Raw genomic sequence first — 17,806 nt, forward strand, 5'->3', positions numbered from 1 at the left:
GCTTTCAGATGTTGAATATCGATGAATATAAAAAATTTTAGCTCTGTCTTGCGTGTGGACTATTCAGAACCGATTAGATATAATAATTCCGGTTGATGATGCCTCTCACAGATTAACTTTATACTCTATATACTTTAACTAAGTGACTCCGTCCTCTCTTCGGTTCTCCAGAGCGGAATCCGATCGTCAGCTTGTAACGCGTGCAGGTCACCATTGCCACCCCATAGAGCCGTCTAATCCTGTACTACTTACTGTTAAATATATTTGTTAATTTTATTGTTAGATTTATATTGCTTCAATAATTCTCTCGCCTTCCCGATTCCATCCGCCCGCGCCGAACCTCTCCCTCTGCCATTTTAGGGCTGAGCAGCTGGATATCGGAGCCGCTAACGCCCAGTGGCTCGATTCTTGAATTTATTCGCAAGAGAAACGTATTCGCAAATTCTGTTCTTATAGAAAAGTTAGAAATTTACTGGCTATCGTATGGCTATTAACCAATAAACTTACAACTTTCTGTTAGAGCGAGTATTTGCGTATACGTTTCTCTTGCGAATAAATTCAAGAATCGAGCCCCTGGTCGCCTAGCGTGCGCCCGTCTTTCCCGCGATTCTGTTACCGTAACGTTCATTAGCGATTTGGTGCACATAGAGTGGTACGCTTAACGTACCTGGCACCCAACTTAGTATTGCGTCGGGAAATCTCTCAAAGACAGTCGCCCCGACACCCGGGCGGCTCAGGGCCGCGACCAGGGACGGAGGCGAAGTTGGCCGTCGCTCGCGAGCGGCGGTTACAGAATATATTATAAATACTTTTTTTTTTTTAATAAATATAGTATATGGATAGTATAAATAAATTTGATGTATAAATATAAAATAAAAAAAATAAATTTCTATTATTAATATCACAGAACACGCTGATCGCCGTGGCTACCGAGCCGAGCTCCGTGCCGTATCGCGCAGCCGCGCACCGCCGCGACCAATCAGAGTGCCGCGTCCGACCTACTCGGCCAATGCGAGCGTCGCGCTGCACCGCGCAACCATGACCATCCGCAGCCAATCCGGCTGCCGCTGCGATCGACACGAACGCCGCCTCGCACCGCGCCGCCGTAGCTGCACCGCCACGAGTGCCGTGTACTTCGAACCGACCGCTACCGCCAATCAGCGTACCGAGTTCAAAGAAAAACATTGGTAACCTTCATCCGAATACTATCGGTCAGAAATTATTTAAAAAAAAAGTTGAATCCAAATATAAATTTATTTATGACAATATTTTAAATATCAGTAGGAAGGGAAAAAAAGTAATTAGTATCGGCTTTAAAACTCTAAAGGAAGCTAATAATTTCCTAGATCATAAAGAACTGATTCCGGAAAATTGGATTGCGTATATCCCCAATTTCAGAATTTTCAGAACCGGAATAATTAAGGATGTATCGGTTGATCTATCAGAAACGGACATATTGGAGGGGTTAGAATTTCCTAATAGTAATAACTCTTTTAAAATAACCAAAGTGGAAAGATTGAAGTTCTTAGATCGAAGAAGTAATAACTCTCTTAAGTCATCTAATAGTGTTAAGGTTACTTTTGAAACCAGTCTCTTACCCGAATTTGTATATATATATAAATATAAACATAGAGTACTTCCTTTTGTTAATAGACCTAGAACATGCACCAGATGTTGCCGGTGGGGCCACTCAAGTAGAATGTGTAGAGGGGATGAGAGATGCTCAAGATGTGGGGGGGGTCATTCTCTTGAGGAATATAACCAAGAAACATTCAGATGTGTCAACTGTGGGGGTGCGCATGGTCCCTTTGAAAGTTCTTGTCCCTCATTTCAATATCAAAATTTAGTGGCTCATGTAATGGCATATGCCAACTGTTCTAATTTTAGAGCTAGGAAAATTATAAAAAATAAGGAGATTTCCGATGTTTCTAAGGTTAATCAGTTGCTTAGGTCCCAGGACCTCTGTGAAGTTAGCCAGCCAACTTCAGCTTTATCAATTTTCACCAATTGGTATTGTTTGGTGGTTATTTGGTGGTCTTTGGTAGTCCAGTCCCATCGTTTGGTGGTTAGCCGTTCTCTTGTAATATCAAAAATAAAATTTGGGTGTGAAGTTAGCCCGTTGTTTATTTTTGCACCAATTTTAATTTCAAGTAGCTCATTCAATTCGGAATCGTTTGGTGGTCACGAATATGCTAATGAAAACGTTTGGTGGTCAACCATTTTGGTAGAAATTAGAAAAAACCGTTTTTGAGTATCGTCACTGGTTTTGGTATCACTGAATATTTCCCAGATAAATATTATTTATCATACAAATTCACTTTCAAAGGCGTCAACAGATGTAAAATCGTTTGGTGGTCACGAATAAACTAATGAATTTAAAAAAACCGTTTTTGAGTGGCATCGTTGCAAAATTCCTCAAACGAATATTATTTTTTATACAATTTCACTTTCAAAGGAGTTATTGAATGTAAAATTGTTTGGTGGACACGAATAAACTAATGAAATCGTTTGGTGGTCATCCGTTTTCCTAAAAATTCGAAAAAACCGTTTACGATTGGCATCATTGTAAACTCACTAGGCAAATATTATTTTTTGTACAAATTCAAAGGCATTATTGGATGTAAAATCGTTTGGTGGTCACAAATATATTAATGAAAACGTTTGGTGGTCAATCGTTTTCTTTAATATTGCAGAAAAAATGCTGCCAAATGGCCTTGCTGTAAAACTCCCTAGAGAGATTTTAATTTTTCAAACAAATTTACTTCACAAAGGATTATTCGATGCGTAATCGTTTGGTGGTCGCTAATTTCGTAATTAAAACGACTTGATTTAGGTGTACTTCGCAATTTGGATAGAGATGTGCGTAGGAAGGTGTCGGTCGAAGGATCAAGACGTGGTTCAATAAAAATATCTGGAGAGGCCTACACTAACAATAATACATCTTATAAAAATCGGGGCCCTGATCGTTTATTAATTAATCTAAACATCAATCAGGCGGCTCCATCTCAGGATTCAATGGTTCCATCCATTCGACATAAGGTTTTAGGCGGTAAGGGATCTAAACGTATAGATTCATTGATATCTTTGGCTACATCTCATAATTCTGGTGATAGACAAGTTGTTTTCTCATATTACTCGACTGTTGTCTTCGGACAGTTCCAAAGAGGAAAAATGGAATGAATTTAATTATTATATGATTGCTTCTAAACTTTTTAAGGAACCATAATTCGATTTCCTTACTTCTTTTGCAGACATATTTTATTATATTATACTAAAAAAAATGGATATTAAATTATTACAATGGAATGCCAAAGGTATCTCTGGGAAAAAACAAGAATTTTCAAATTTATTATTGAATTTTGATGTAGTGTGTCTGCAAGAGACATGGTTACAACTTGGAGTCAATTTTAATTTTAAAAACTTTATTACATATAGATCGGATAGAAATAATAGTAGACCAGGTAGAGGCACGGCAATCTTATTAGTAATAAATATGAATGAGTTAGTATAAATCTGAGGATTCCTGAAGATATAGGTTTCGAATATACGGCAATCTTAATCAAATTTGACTTTATGAATAAAAAAACAATCCTCGTATCACTATACAGACCTCCTGACGCTAGGATGAGTGAACTCAAATGGATTCAATTTTTTTAATCAATTTCTGGGCTTTCCGTGAATCATGGAATAATAATATGTGGAGATTTCAACGCCCAAAACGAAGTTTGAGGATCCTCGATCACCAGTTCGGCTGGGAGAATATTGGCTAGAATAACTGACGACTCTCCCTTATGTTTTCTAAATGATGGATCTCAGACCAGACTTGATCTGCAAACGATAAATATATCAGCGTTCCTGATATATCCCTGGCTTCAGTCGACCTTTGCTCGACGCTGTCGTGGGAAGTATATGATGACACAATAGGTAGTGATCACATTCCTATAATTATTAGAATTAGGGACTCTTTTAGAAGTAGTATTAGGTCTGTTGAATCAAATGGCGAGACGACTAGAGGGAAACTACCGTTGATTAATGTAGATGACGATAAATTTAGCGAATTGGTGAATGAATCAATAACGGCGCTAGATGGTTCGAATCTGAATGGGGTCTCTCATTATGAGAAGTGGTCTACGGTGATTCTGGATTATGCAGTTTCATCTGGAGTGAGACTTTTTGACGGAAAAGGAAATGTAAGGATCTTTAACTCCAAAGTAAACAGAATAAAAAATATAAAAAATAGGAATAATAGAGGGAATGAAAAAGTTAGTTTAAAGCCATGGTGGAACGATGAATGCTCTCAAGCTGTTGCTGAAAGGAAAAAAGCTTTTAAGAATTTAAAGGAATGACATTCTCGAACTAATCTATTGTTATATAGAAGAATCTCAGAAACTACTAAAAAATTGATAAATAAAAGTGTCAGAATTTCAGAGATTTTGTTAGTGGACTCAATTTGGTCCAGGGGAATTTCGGCAATCTATTAACAGATTTTAAAAAAGTGCGTATCTCTCTCCGCTAAACCCTTCGAAATCATTTAGAAGTCACAACATAGAAACCTTCCTTGATGGAAGCTTCCCGACTTGGATCTCTAATGTATTCCAGACTCCATCTGAGTCACTTATTAATAATGATGAGTTTACTTCATTCATGGTACAGGAAATTTTAGATTGCATTAATTCTTTAAAAAGTAAAAGCTCTCCGGGACCGGTTCTTTTATCTAATTCCTTGATTAAGGCTCTACCGATTATTGCACTGGAAAAATTAACTATTATCTTTAATAAAATTATCACGGATGGGTCTTATCCACCGTCGTGGAGAAAGGTCGACATGATTTTGATTTCGAAATCCCATAACAAGGGATATAGACCCATATCCTTATCATCGGTTACGGCTAGGATCTTTGAAAAGTTGATGCTTAAAAGACTTGGTAAATTTGTAGAAAAAAATAATTTGTTACCAAATATACAGTTCGGTTTTAAAAAGGGCAGGTCGTGCAAAGATTGCTTGGCACTGTTTAACATTTTAATTTATAGAGCTTTTGCTAGGGGTGAAATGACGGGAGCTATACTACTTGATATAAAATCAGTATACGACAGCGTTAATCCGCAAATTTTGTTTCAGAGTATCAATCGGTTGGAGATTCCTATAGGCTATAAGTATATACTTAGGAATTTTTTAGGTCCAAAGGAAGCTAATATATTTGAGGCAGGTACATGGTACGGAAATAGGACACTTCAAAGAGGATTACCTCAGGGATCCGCCCTGAGTTTAATATTGTTTAATATATATGTCAAGGATATATTGTGGAATATCCCATATAACTGTCAAACGATACAATTTGCGGATGACATAGCTGTCGTGTGCTCGGACAGAAGGATGGATAATATCAAGAGAGCAATTTCATCCTCATTTTTAAATTTGGAAAAATGGTTAAACTCCATTGATCTGGAGTTATCACTAAACAAAACACAGTGTATCATCTTTAATAGGAGGAAGAATCGGGTTAATGAGGGTTGTGTTCATCTCGATAACAGATCCATAGGATTATCGAGTAAAGTGAAATATCTGGGTGTAACATTGGATGCAAGCCTTAGATGGAAGGATCATATAAACGAGTTGAAAAATAAATCTAAAACATATTCAAACATTCTAAAATGGATATCAGGCTTTTCATGGGGGATTGGACCACGGATAGTATTCGGTTCATTAATGCCACAATAGAGGCCCAAATAGAGTGGGGGTGTTTGTGGTTTTATAGTGCAGCAAACTCTCATATAAGATCCTTGGAAAAATTGCTATGCCAGGCATATAGAATCGCGATAGGACTACCTCGCTCCACACCTAACAGAGTAGTATAGAAATATAGTAGAAAGGATAGTCTCCCTAAAAGAATTAGGATAAAATCGGATAGGTATTTGTGTAAAATAATTCAACTAAAAAGATTCGTGATCATTAATAAGATCAAAAATTTCTATGACCTGACACTCTCTAGGAGGATAGCCAAGAGAAATATACCATTCATTATAAATAGATGGCCACTTATCAAACCGTTTGAAAAATCCCTGTTTCAGTGGAGCATGTACCCCGCATTTTCCTTCTCAAATGACTGTTTTTATGAAAACGGAAATAGACCTGAGATCGGGTCCTATGGCTCTTCGTTGTAATAATCCAAACATCGCTTTTAATAATTTAATTGAATTCTTTAGACCTTCAAATAACGAAGTTACAATCTTTACAGATGGTTCAAAAACTCCTCTGGAAGGTGGAGGCTCATTGGTAGGCTGCGCAGTATATGTCCCCCGTTGGGATTGTTCCTATAAGTTTAAACTATGTCAGTATTCTAGTTCATTCTCCGCAGAATCCATAGCAATTTTGAAGGCTATGGAGATTGTTCTGAATAAAGAAATTAAGGAGATTAATATTTGTACAGATTCCAAAAGTAATTTGGAAGTAATGAGGTCTTCGCTGGATCTCCATAAAAACATATGTAAAAAGTTGAACCCATTGAAAAAATTGGAAGACTGATGACTTCTGCTAGAGATAAGGGATATAGAATAAGGTTTACATGGTGTCCTGCGCACAAAAATATATATGGCAATGAAATAGCTGACCGGGCTGCTAAAGATGCAGCATTAACGGGGGAAAGTGATAATGAAATTGAGTTTGTCGCTGCTTTGGAAGTGATTTCAGCGTTAAGTAACAATGACCAGGCGGATCGGGATTTTCTGGACCGAATAAATGTGAATACTGGTAAATATTTTATGGACAATTTTTCAGAATGGAATATTAAGCATATATCCAAATATAAATTCCCTAGAGATTTTTCCTGTATTCTCTCAAGACTGATTACTGGATATCCCTATACTAATGCAATAAAATATAAATTTGGACTAATAGAAGACTCGCTCGCCTGACGCCGATCTGAGTGGTTGTGCGTGTCCATACTGAATTATTATACTTGGATTTTGGAAGATATATATCATTGTTAAAGATCATCGTTTAATTGAATTAAAGGATCGGCGTCGAATCTTATATCATTTGGTCTCTATTCATACATCAAGATTGGTATAAGATCTTGTTTTTGAACTATTCTGATTACTTACGGCGTGAAACTTGTGAAGTACCACGATTCTACCATATTGGGAAACGACATCCATCATTGTCTGGGAGAATAAGAAGTAACTCGTTTATCAGCCATTTTTCGAATTCTCCACGTGGAGCAGCCTTTGATGAAATTGAGATTTCTATAATCTGGATATGATGCCATCACATAAATGAAGCGGGATTAAGGGCATAAATAAATGACGACATAATTTGCATCGAGTGGTAAGTTCGAAATAAAAGCTCGACTTGCTTATTTTTTTTTTGCACTTTATCTTGCTTATGAAATTGTCATTGTATTTGATTATCTGATCTTGGCATTATTTCTTTTGGCGTTTTATAATTTTGTTACTTTGGATTCATTGAGATAATGCACCTCTTTGTTCATTTCAATATATGCCTGAGATATAAATGCCTAATATATTGAAATTTATTTTGCATTATTTGCTTGGTTTGGATATTAGAGTAGCTCTAATGTTATGAAACACGAGAATTTTTATGACAATTGTAATTATACGTATTAGTTTCTTGAAACATACATTTTTCTTTCTTAGGATGTATGATTATCTAGTTAATGAATTGATTAGATGTTATTATGGGGATGGATCTTGTTTTGATGATCTAGATGGCCTGGAATTTTCAATTAATTATTGATGCGGATTGGGTGAATAATTATATTCAGTTTAATTGTTCCACCTTTCGAGGTATCTTATTTAATTTTCACCTGATATATCCCAAATAGCACTGGATGTTCCAAGGACGTCCATTTTAAGTCCAATTCAGGTCCACATGTCCATGGACATAAAATGGACATTCATAGGATGTCCATTATTTAAATTAAAACGGATGTTCTATTCAGAACGTCTTATGCTGGATATCTGATTTATGTCCGCACTTGGATCTTACTTTTATATAATTTATCTTTATTTTTATTATATAATCTAAAAGAAATATTGTAAATTATATATATATTATTTACAATAGTTCTAATTAACATTAATTTATAAATAATAATAAATTATATTGTTTTTAATTTTTAAAAGGTTTATTTTAATTGTTCTACTTTTAGATATAATATGAAATAATATAAAATAAAACGTTTTTTTATTTATTTATTATTAACACTTAATTATTGGTATTTTTTTAAATGTTTGTTATAATACATTATTGTTTCTTTTTCGTTTTTTATCGTTTTGTGTTTTTTTTCGTTTCTTTTTCTTTTTCTTTTTTATTATTGTTTCTTTTTCTTTTCTTTTTTTCGTTTCTTTTTCCGACCAAAAGAGGGACATAGCAATTGGTCTGGGTCAAGCGCTGTCTCTGTCTAACCAGTAGCATAATGGGCGCTAGACAAAGAAAGAAACCCAGCTAGCAAAATGACGCAAACTTTGCGCGAAGTTTGCCGCAAACTCGAGCAAACCTTTGCAACAAAATTACGACAAGGTGTGTCCGCATTAAGCTTAGCTTTTGCTGGCAAGGCTTGTTGTAAATAGTATGACGCATATTTTATGCAAATAACAGGGTAAAATTTACTAGTAAAGCATAACAACAAATTTACAGCAAGAACAAGGCAAACCTTGCTGTACACAATATGATAGCAAATTTGTGGCAAGAATAGAGCAAACCTTGCTGTACATAGCATGATAGCAAATTTGTGGCAAAAACAAGGCAAACCTTGCTATGCACAATATGATAGCAAATTTGTGGCAAGAACAGGACAAATATTGTCGAAATTTAGATCAACAAAAATGATTATTAGACTGAAATATTAGACTGATTAGTCCAATATCAAATGTGAATGGTGCAATCGTACTTGGTTCTCTGTTCTCAACGAGCCCCTTTTATTAATCCAGTAGGTAAATCTTTTTCACGAGAAATGCGCCATCTCGAGATAGATAGTAAAGTCAGAAATAAAGTTTAAAACTCGATAATGCAACCCCGTTATTTGCATAAAATGTGCGTCATACTATTTGCAACAAGCCTTGCCAACAAAAACTAAGCTGTTTATGGACACATCTTGTCGCAATTTTGTTGCGAAAGTATGCTCGGCAAGTTTTATTTTGTTCTTGCTACTAATTTGCTGTTATTCTGTGCTTAACAAGATTTCCTGTTTCTGTCATAAATTTATTGTCATGTCGTGTAGCAAGGTTTGCTCTGTTATTTGCTTAAATTTTGCATTTTATCGTGTCGGAACAAATTTGTAATTTCTATACGTAATATTTATGTACAAGTCTTTCTCTGTTATTTGCAGCATCGTGTGATGAAAACTTTTGCCGTAAATTTGCTTAAAACTTTTAGAAAACAAAGCAACAGACAATTACTTGTCATAAAATTGTTGTCAAAATTGAAACAATCCTTGCTGTAAAGCTTTCACAATATGTGATTTTAACAGGCCTGGCTAGCTGGGAATTGACCCGGACCATGTCTCCTCTTTGTCTTTCTGCCGGACACTTTTCAAAAGCTTTTTGCAGGAAATGCACAGTCCATGCTTTATGTCGATAATTTTTACAAAATGTGGATTAACCCACTATTGCAACAAGCTCTTTAATTGAAAAAGGCCCAAAAGAAATAATCAAATCATAATAGGTCCAAAATTTGGTTTATTTCGGACTTTCTGTGAATGTCCGAAATTGTGACAAACGTATATCCCATGGACGTCCATTAAAGGACTTTCTATGAACGTACAAAGTTGTGCCAAACGTATATCCTATGGACGTCCATCGAATGTCCGACGGAGCTTATTTGGACTCTTAATGGACGTCCAAATGTCCAGAAGCGGATATCCATTGGACATACAATGGATGTCCTTGTGCTATCTGGGATGGCTCTTATTGGCATTCCATTGTGATAAACACGGATGTCCTTGAAGTGTTTTCACTTGACTTCTGTTGCTGGAAGTGTCTACTATGACGAGGCTCAACATTCCTGCTATATAATTTCTGATGATATATTGTGTGTAACTTTTTGAAATATCTTATTACTTTTTTTTTCACATATGTTTGTACCTTCAATTCTGTTATTCCTTGCTTGTTTGGATTCTGAGTTGAAGATTGATTGATTTAATGACTTAGAATTAAGTGTATTTTTTATTCCTTAGAGTTTCATTAATTATAAGATAATATTTTTGTGTACGGTTAATATTTTCCTGTGATTTTATTATTCCGTGTCATAATTGAATAATGAATTTACAAGTGATTTTGATCTGAAGTGAGCCAAATGTTATGTGCAATACTAATTAGGGATGCGATAATTGATCAATTATGCACATTTAACCCTTATAAAGAATATTTGGTCTGTGAGGGTAATATTCTTACGTTAAATATATTTTTTTGTATGTTGTTTCTATTATATTTCAGATTATATTTGTGTGCTTTTCGCGTTTGTTTGAAACGGTGAGCTTGATGTCCCTTATTTGGTTGCTATTCGGGTGTTGAATGTTGTTTACATCGCTTTGGTAAATTTAGATTAGAGATGTTTACTCTGTGATTTCAGTTGTATTGGAATTTAAATTCAATTATTAAATATAACTAATAATTTTATTATAACTTATTTTGGTAATCGAATTTATTAAATAAAAATTTTGATTAAGGTTTGATTTGGTTATAAATTGGAGCAAATCTACAATGCCTAATAAAAATAAGAAAAAGGATAAAAATCAAAAAGCGGATAAAAGTGTGAAATCCGATAATCAATTAAATGTATCAAAGAGACCACACTCTGAAGTCTCTCCGGACAGTAGTCCTTCTTCGGCAGGAGAGATGTCTGCTGAATCTTATGAATCTACGATTAATGAATCTAATCCGATCCAGGTACAATCACGAAGTATCCCGACTGCTCAGTCATTGGAATCGACAGGTTTAGGTGACATTACCTCCCAGTCCCCTCCAATATCAATCAACTCAGGGTTGATTTCATCAGACTTGGCACAATCTGCAGAGGTGCCCCAGGTCCATCAGTCTTCTGACCCGGAGGGTAAAGTCCTTCTCCCCTCTCAGACTACTCCGGTTGGTCCTTCAGTGGGACATATGCAGCAGTCAGCTCGCTCTCAGTTCATCAACTCGCAAAGAGGTAACAAATATTCATCAAATAGTCTTCCACCTTTCGTGGTCCACATGGAAGGCGTGTCGAATAACTGTGAGTCCAACTTGGGAAACTTGCACCCCATGAGTTTGGGTAGGTCGTTATGTTCTAAATTTAATCATGTAAAGGAAATTAAGAGACTTGGGAGAAATATCATTAAGATAATTTTTACTTCATATATTGAAGCTAATAAGCTGGTGGATACTTCCCCTGGCCTTTTTAAGGATTCAATTGCTTACATTCCTAACTTTTATATATATAGAGTAGGTGTAGTCAGGAATGTTAACGTTGAATTATCAGAACAGGAAATTTTGGATGGAATTACATGGCAGGGCGAGCCGGTTAGGATCCATAAGTTAGAGAGACTTAAAACAAGAGACCCATTGAATCATGAGTCTCTTACTGATACTCACTCAATTAAGGTCTGGTTTGAGGATAATTTGTTACCGGAATATATTTATATTTGGAGAGTTAAATGCTCAGTTACTCCGTTTATTAACAGAGTTAGGAAGTGTCGCATCTGCTCCAGGTGGGGACACTCTGCTTATGCTTGCAGGGGGACCCCCACTTGTAGCAGATGCGATGAAGCTCATAAATCCGAGACTTGCTATAGCATTTCGGTTAGGTGTGCTAATTGCAAGGGGAATCACCAGTCATTTGATGTTAAGTGTCCGATATTCGAGAGATTTAAGATTATTAATATAATCATGGCATATTGCAATACTGACAGAAGAAATGCAATTAAATTGATGAAAATTAAAAATATTACGACCCCAATAATGGCTCAAAACGTATTTAGATCTTCTGCTTTTAGGGGTTGGTCTCTTACTGGCTCCAATCGATTTGATGTAAAAGAAAAAAGAAATTATGAACCCCAATTACAACTTGTAAATTCGGATAAAAAACATACAAATGTTAATGATTCGGTCAATATCATTGATGTACCTTCCAGTAAGACGAAACACAAATCTAAACGAATTCGTATGAACAGTGAACCAATCACTGGTTCTGTGAGGCCGGATAATCTAAAGTCTCAAACTCATGAATTGCCTCTTTGGAGTAAAGACTCTTTAGTTAGTGTTAATACAGATATTCCGGATAATTCCCATAATTATGTGTCATATAATCCATATTCACACCGAGCAGCTTTGGCTACTAATTTCGAAGGATCCGTTTCCAGTTTGGAGGAGGGATCTACTTTAAATAAATTAAACACAATTAACTCACAGGACATGTCTCAAGATTCTAGAAGCCAACCCTTAATGGGAATTATACTGAATGATATTTACATGTTATTGAAAGAAAATAAAAGCTTTTCTGATACAAAAGCTGAAATTCTTAATTACATTTATAATATAAAATTTTAAGTAGTTCCTTATTATAAGTTATATTTAAGCTATATTTATTCAACTAATAAATCCATCTGTATATTTATTGCTATCTCTTAGTTTTTTTTTTGTTTTTTTTTTTTTAGTGTTCATATAATTAGTTAAGTGGCTCTTAGTCTCGGTCAAGTCCTCTTTTCAATAGATTATGGGAATAAAAGTTTTGCAATGGAACTGTCGTGGTTCACATGGAAAATTTGCTGAAATTTCTAACTTAATCTTGAATTATGACATAGTGTGTCTACAAGAGACTTGGTTGAAGGCTGAAGATTATTTCAACTTTAGACATTTTGCCACTTTTAGGGGTGATCGATTAAATAGTATAACTGGTGGAGGAGTAGCCATCATATGCAAAAGATCTTTGGATCCTATTAGTATTTCTATCTCTACACCGCAAGGACTTAATATTGATATGGTTATGATTAAGATAAAATTAAGGGATACTTTTTTGTTTATCACATCAATTTATAACCCGCCCAGTAACAATACTAATAAAGCCAAATGGAAAATATTGTTAAATTATCTATCTCGAATATGCTCTCAATATCCTCTCTTGATCTGTGGGGATCTTAACGCTCAGCATGCAAGTTGGGGTTCTTCATTGACCAATTTATGTGGAAATGCTCTCAATGAAATCATTGGCTCATCTGATTTAGTCTATTTAAACGACGGTTCACCTACAAGAGTATCAGCTAATCCTAATCATCATAGCGTCCCAGACTTGTCCTTGGTCTCATCTCATTTTAGTTCGCATTGTTCTTGGACTTTGTTGGAGGAATCACTCGGGAGTGATCACATACCTATTGTAATAAACATTAATTTTGGTAGTAATGCTCAGAACTATGTATATCATCGACCCAAATTAATATATAAACATTTTGATAAACTTTTACTCTCAAAATTTTGTGATGAATACTTTAGTAGTATTACTGAGCTACCAGACATGGTAGGTAGTGAAATATATGATTTATGGTACTCAGGTGTTATAAATTGTGCTTATAAGGCGGGTCATCGGACAAGGAGGGTAAAATTAAATTTTTTGATAATAAGTCTAGCAAGTGGAATTTTTATAGACCTGTTTCCTTTAAGGGTATCTCTAATAAGCCTTGGTGGGACTCTAAATGTTCTATGGTGATCGCTGACAGACTTAGGGCATTTAAGACATTAAAAAATCATCCAAATAGATTAAACTTACTCGCATATCGTGAAGCTTCTAATGCAGCAAGAAAATTAATTTCAAAGAAAAAGTCACAAAATTTCAAAAATTTTGTCGAGGAATTAGGTCATAATCTCAATTCAAATACATTTTGGAATACTATTAATAAGTTTAAGAATAGTGCTTTTTTCATTCAAAGGATCATTTTAATATTTCTAGGCTTGAAAAAATTGAAACAGTTATTAATAAGGTGGCTCCACATTGGTGTGATGCCCCTTTCTCAAATATACAACAGTGTAACTCAATCTCATTGTTTGATGAACCATTTCAGTTTTACGAACTTTGCGATGCGATCAAGGCCTCTAGGAGCGGATCTGCGGCTGGCCCGGATCTTTTGGACAATCGTCTCCTTAGAGAGTTGCCTTCTTCCGCTTTGAGGATTTTACTTTTGTCTTTCAATACTATAATTACAGATGGTTCGTTTCCTCCCGCGTGGAAGAGGTATGATGTAACGTTGATTCCGAAACCTGCCAACAAAGGTTACAGGCCGATTTCTCTAGCTTCATCCACATTGAAGATTTTTGAAAAACTCCTTAATAAGAGATTTGATAGATTTATTGAGCTGGAGATTATACTTTCTTCATCCCAGTGCGGCTTCCGTAGAGGCCGCTCTGGAGATGATTGCCTATCTATCCTTAATATTGATATCTATAAATCATTTATGAAGGGAGAGATGGTTGGAGCCTTATTTCTTGATATCGAGGGAGTATACGACAATATTATACCTCAGATATTATTTAACAACCTAAATAAATTGAGAATGCCGGAGGGTTACAAAGCCTTCTTTTTGAATTTTCTTAAGCCTAGATCTGTTGACTTTTTCGAGTCGGGTCAGTTTATCTCTCGTCGTCTGATATGTAAAGGTCTTCCGCAGGGATCGGTACTGAGTCCCATCCTATTAACATCTACATCAGTGATTGTCTTAATCATATCTCTCATGAATGTTCATCACTCCAATATGCAGATGATGTGGTTATCTATTCTGTGGATAGATCGTATGAAAGGATATTACATAGTTTTCAGGTGTCTTTTGGCAGGTTTTCTGAGTGGCTGGAAAGTCTTAACCTTAACATTTCTTTGTCCAAGACTCAATTAATCATTTTTCATAGGAGAAGATCGGTATCTTTTCCGGACTCTGTCCGGTTTAATGATGAATTATTACAGATTAGAAGACAAATTAAATATCTCGGTCTCATAATGGATTCAGGTCTCAGATGGAATTTTCACATAACTTACGTGAAAGATAAGACTGGTAAGTTTATCAATATTCTTAAATGGATAGCAGGTTCTATCTGGGGTATCAATCCCATCTGGTGTATTAACTTTGTTAACGCTACTGTCAGGGCTCAGATAGAGTGGGGATCCTTCTGGGGCTCGATTCTTGAATTTATTCGCAAGAGAAACGTATTCGCAAATTCTGTTCTTACAGAAAAGTTAGAAATTTATTGGCTATCGTATGGCTATTAACCAATAAACTTACAACTTTCTGTTAGAGCGAGTATTTGCGTATACGTTTCTCTTGCAAATGACTTCAAGAATCGGGCCCCTGGTATGTTAACTCGGCGGGTACCTATTTTTCCAGGATTGAGAGGCTTTTGGGACTGGCATACAAGATCGCCATGGGAATTCCTCGATTCTCTCCGAACAGAGTCGCATGGAAATTCTCCAATCAAATTTCAATTTGCAGAAGGATCACACAATTATGTGATAAATATATTTGTAAAACCATTCAATTAAGGAAAACGAGAATTATTAATAAACTAAAATTTTTAACGAATTTTGTACAATCACGAAATATAGCACCGAGAAATACTCCATATATTCTTGGTAGGTTCATTGAGATATATAAATTCTCTAATGTATTATATTTATGGGATTTACATCCGGCCTATTCTTATCCATTAAATCTAAATCAGATTGAGGTAAATATTGATACACGGTCAGGTAGATTAGCTTTAATAAGCGGGGACCCTAATCGGGCCTTCTTGGACCTGAGAGGTCTTAAATCAGTGTCCGCGGAGGAAATTGGAATATTTACTGATGACTCTCGTTTGACTTCCATAGGTGAGGGGTCTAGAGCGGGATGTGCGATTTGGGTCCCTAAGGTTGGGATCACTCTTAAGTTCAAACTGAATAATCTTACCAGTTCTTTTGCCGCGGAGGCGTTTGCAATTACGAAAGCAATTGATTTTACAATTCATAGTGGGTTTAATTGTGTAAATATTTTTACAGATTCCTTGAGTTGTCTTGGTGCGATTGAATCTGGGGATTTCCGCCCTTTTCCGTTATGTAACCTTATAAGGGATATCAAGGTCAGACTTTTACATGCTGCTTCAATGAAGAAATCAATAAGATTCACGTGGTGTCCTGCACACAAGGGTGTACAGGGTAATGAATTGGTAGATAATGCGGCTAAGGATGTCGCCCTTTTGGAAAAAAATCCGACTAATAAAATAGATTATAGACAAGCTTTATCCTCTATGAAAGAATTATATACGAAAATAGATGAGAATTTTCTAACTAGCATTAATATAGGTACGGGAGAGAGATATATGTCTTTTTTATTAAATATAAATATTAACTTCCTAGGAAAGAAAAAATGTAAATTTAAGAGAAAAAATTTAACTGTCCTCAATAGAGTTATTACTGGATATGCTTATTCTCAGAGCTTTCTTTTTAAGATTGGTGTTTCTCAGTCTCCAGCCTGTGCTTGTGGCTTTGATGACCAGAATTTGGATCATATTTTTTTATCCTGTCCAATGCATGATTTTCCTAGATTGGTGCTACTTGAAACGCTTTTTGCTGAGGGCCTCTTGGCCCCCTTTTCTATGATTTACATTATTAATAACATTAATATAAATATTGCTGGGTCACTAATCAAATTTATTTCAGAGAGTAAATTAACTATTTGAATTGTTAATATTCAACTACCAAGTCGAGCTTTACAAAAGAACTTACCCATACATAGGGGAATTTCCCCTAAACCAATTACAACCACTAAGGAGTATCAAGAATTATACCAGAATTCAATAATATATATACACACATAGCAGTCACACTCTCCCCAGGTCTGCTATAGGTCTTTGACCTAACTAACTGTGGTACTGTGACTCTCACCAGAGTCGGATATCCATTTGGGGAATAACAAGAAGAAGAAGAAGGACTAATAGAATCTCCGGATTGCGAATGTGATTGTCAAACATACAGAATATTAACCACTTATTTTGGATATGCCCTAATCTTTCACAGACTAGAAACGATCTTTATATTAAACTGTTTGAATTGAATCTATATGCTCCTTTTACTGTAGAATATCTGATAAAAAATTTAAATAAACAGACTGCTAAGGCAATAGTCAGGTTTATAGTGGATAGTAAAATTAAGATATAATATTAATTAATGATAACGTTTGATGTGAATTTTTTCTATATATTTATTATAATTATCAATCTTATCGAGATCAAAAGCCAAAGAACTCTCCTTGCTGGGTGAGGGGTAAATGCAGTCTCTGCATAAAAAACAAGAGGAAAAGAGAAACGAAATCAGGATTACAATAAGGCAACAAGGGTGCAGTCATTCCCCCACGACTGTTACCCATTGGCAATATAAAGCGTGGTACTTTGTCTCAGTGGGACAGAAATCCATTGGGCGATAAGAAGAAGAAGAAGAAGAAGCGTACCGATCGACCGACGCACGGACCGTGCACCCGCCACAGCCGATCCAGGGCAGGTTATCTCCTATTGCTTGATTTCACTCCCACTCCGTGAAATTCAGGGATGTAACGGTATTGCCATCTAACCAGTTAATGTTTACGCTTAAGACTAAATGTATTCGATCATAAAATTGCAAGCAGAGCGTCTCAGATTAAGTCAATCGTATCTATAGCCGTCCGAAAAACTCACATCTCGTACCTTTAAATTATATTCCCGAATATTTTATATTCCCTACACTTCTAATTTATTATTATTTTCTAACATATAATTTATAAATAAAATATTATCAAATTAGAAATCCAGCTTTGATTGCAATC

The sequence above is a fragment of the Monomorium pharaonis genome, chromosome 11, assembly GCF_013373865.1.
Source record: "Monomorium pharaonis isolate MP-MQ-018 chromosome 11, ASM1337386v2, whole genome shotgun sequence".
Lineage (NCBI taxonomy): Eukaryota > Metazoa > Arthropoda > Insecta > Hymenoptera > Formicidae > Monomorium > Monomorium pharaonis.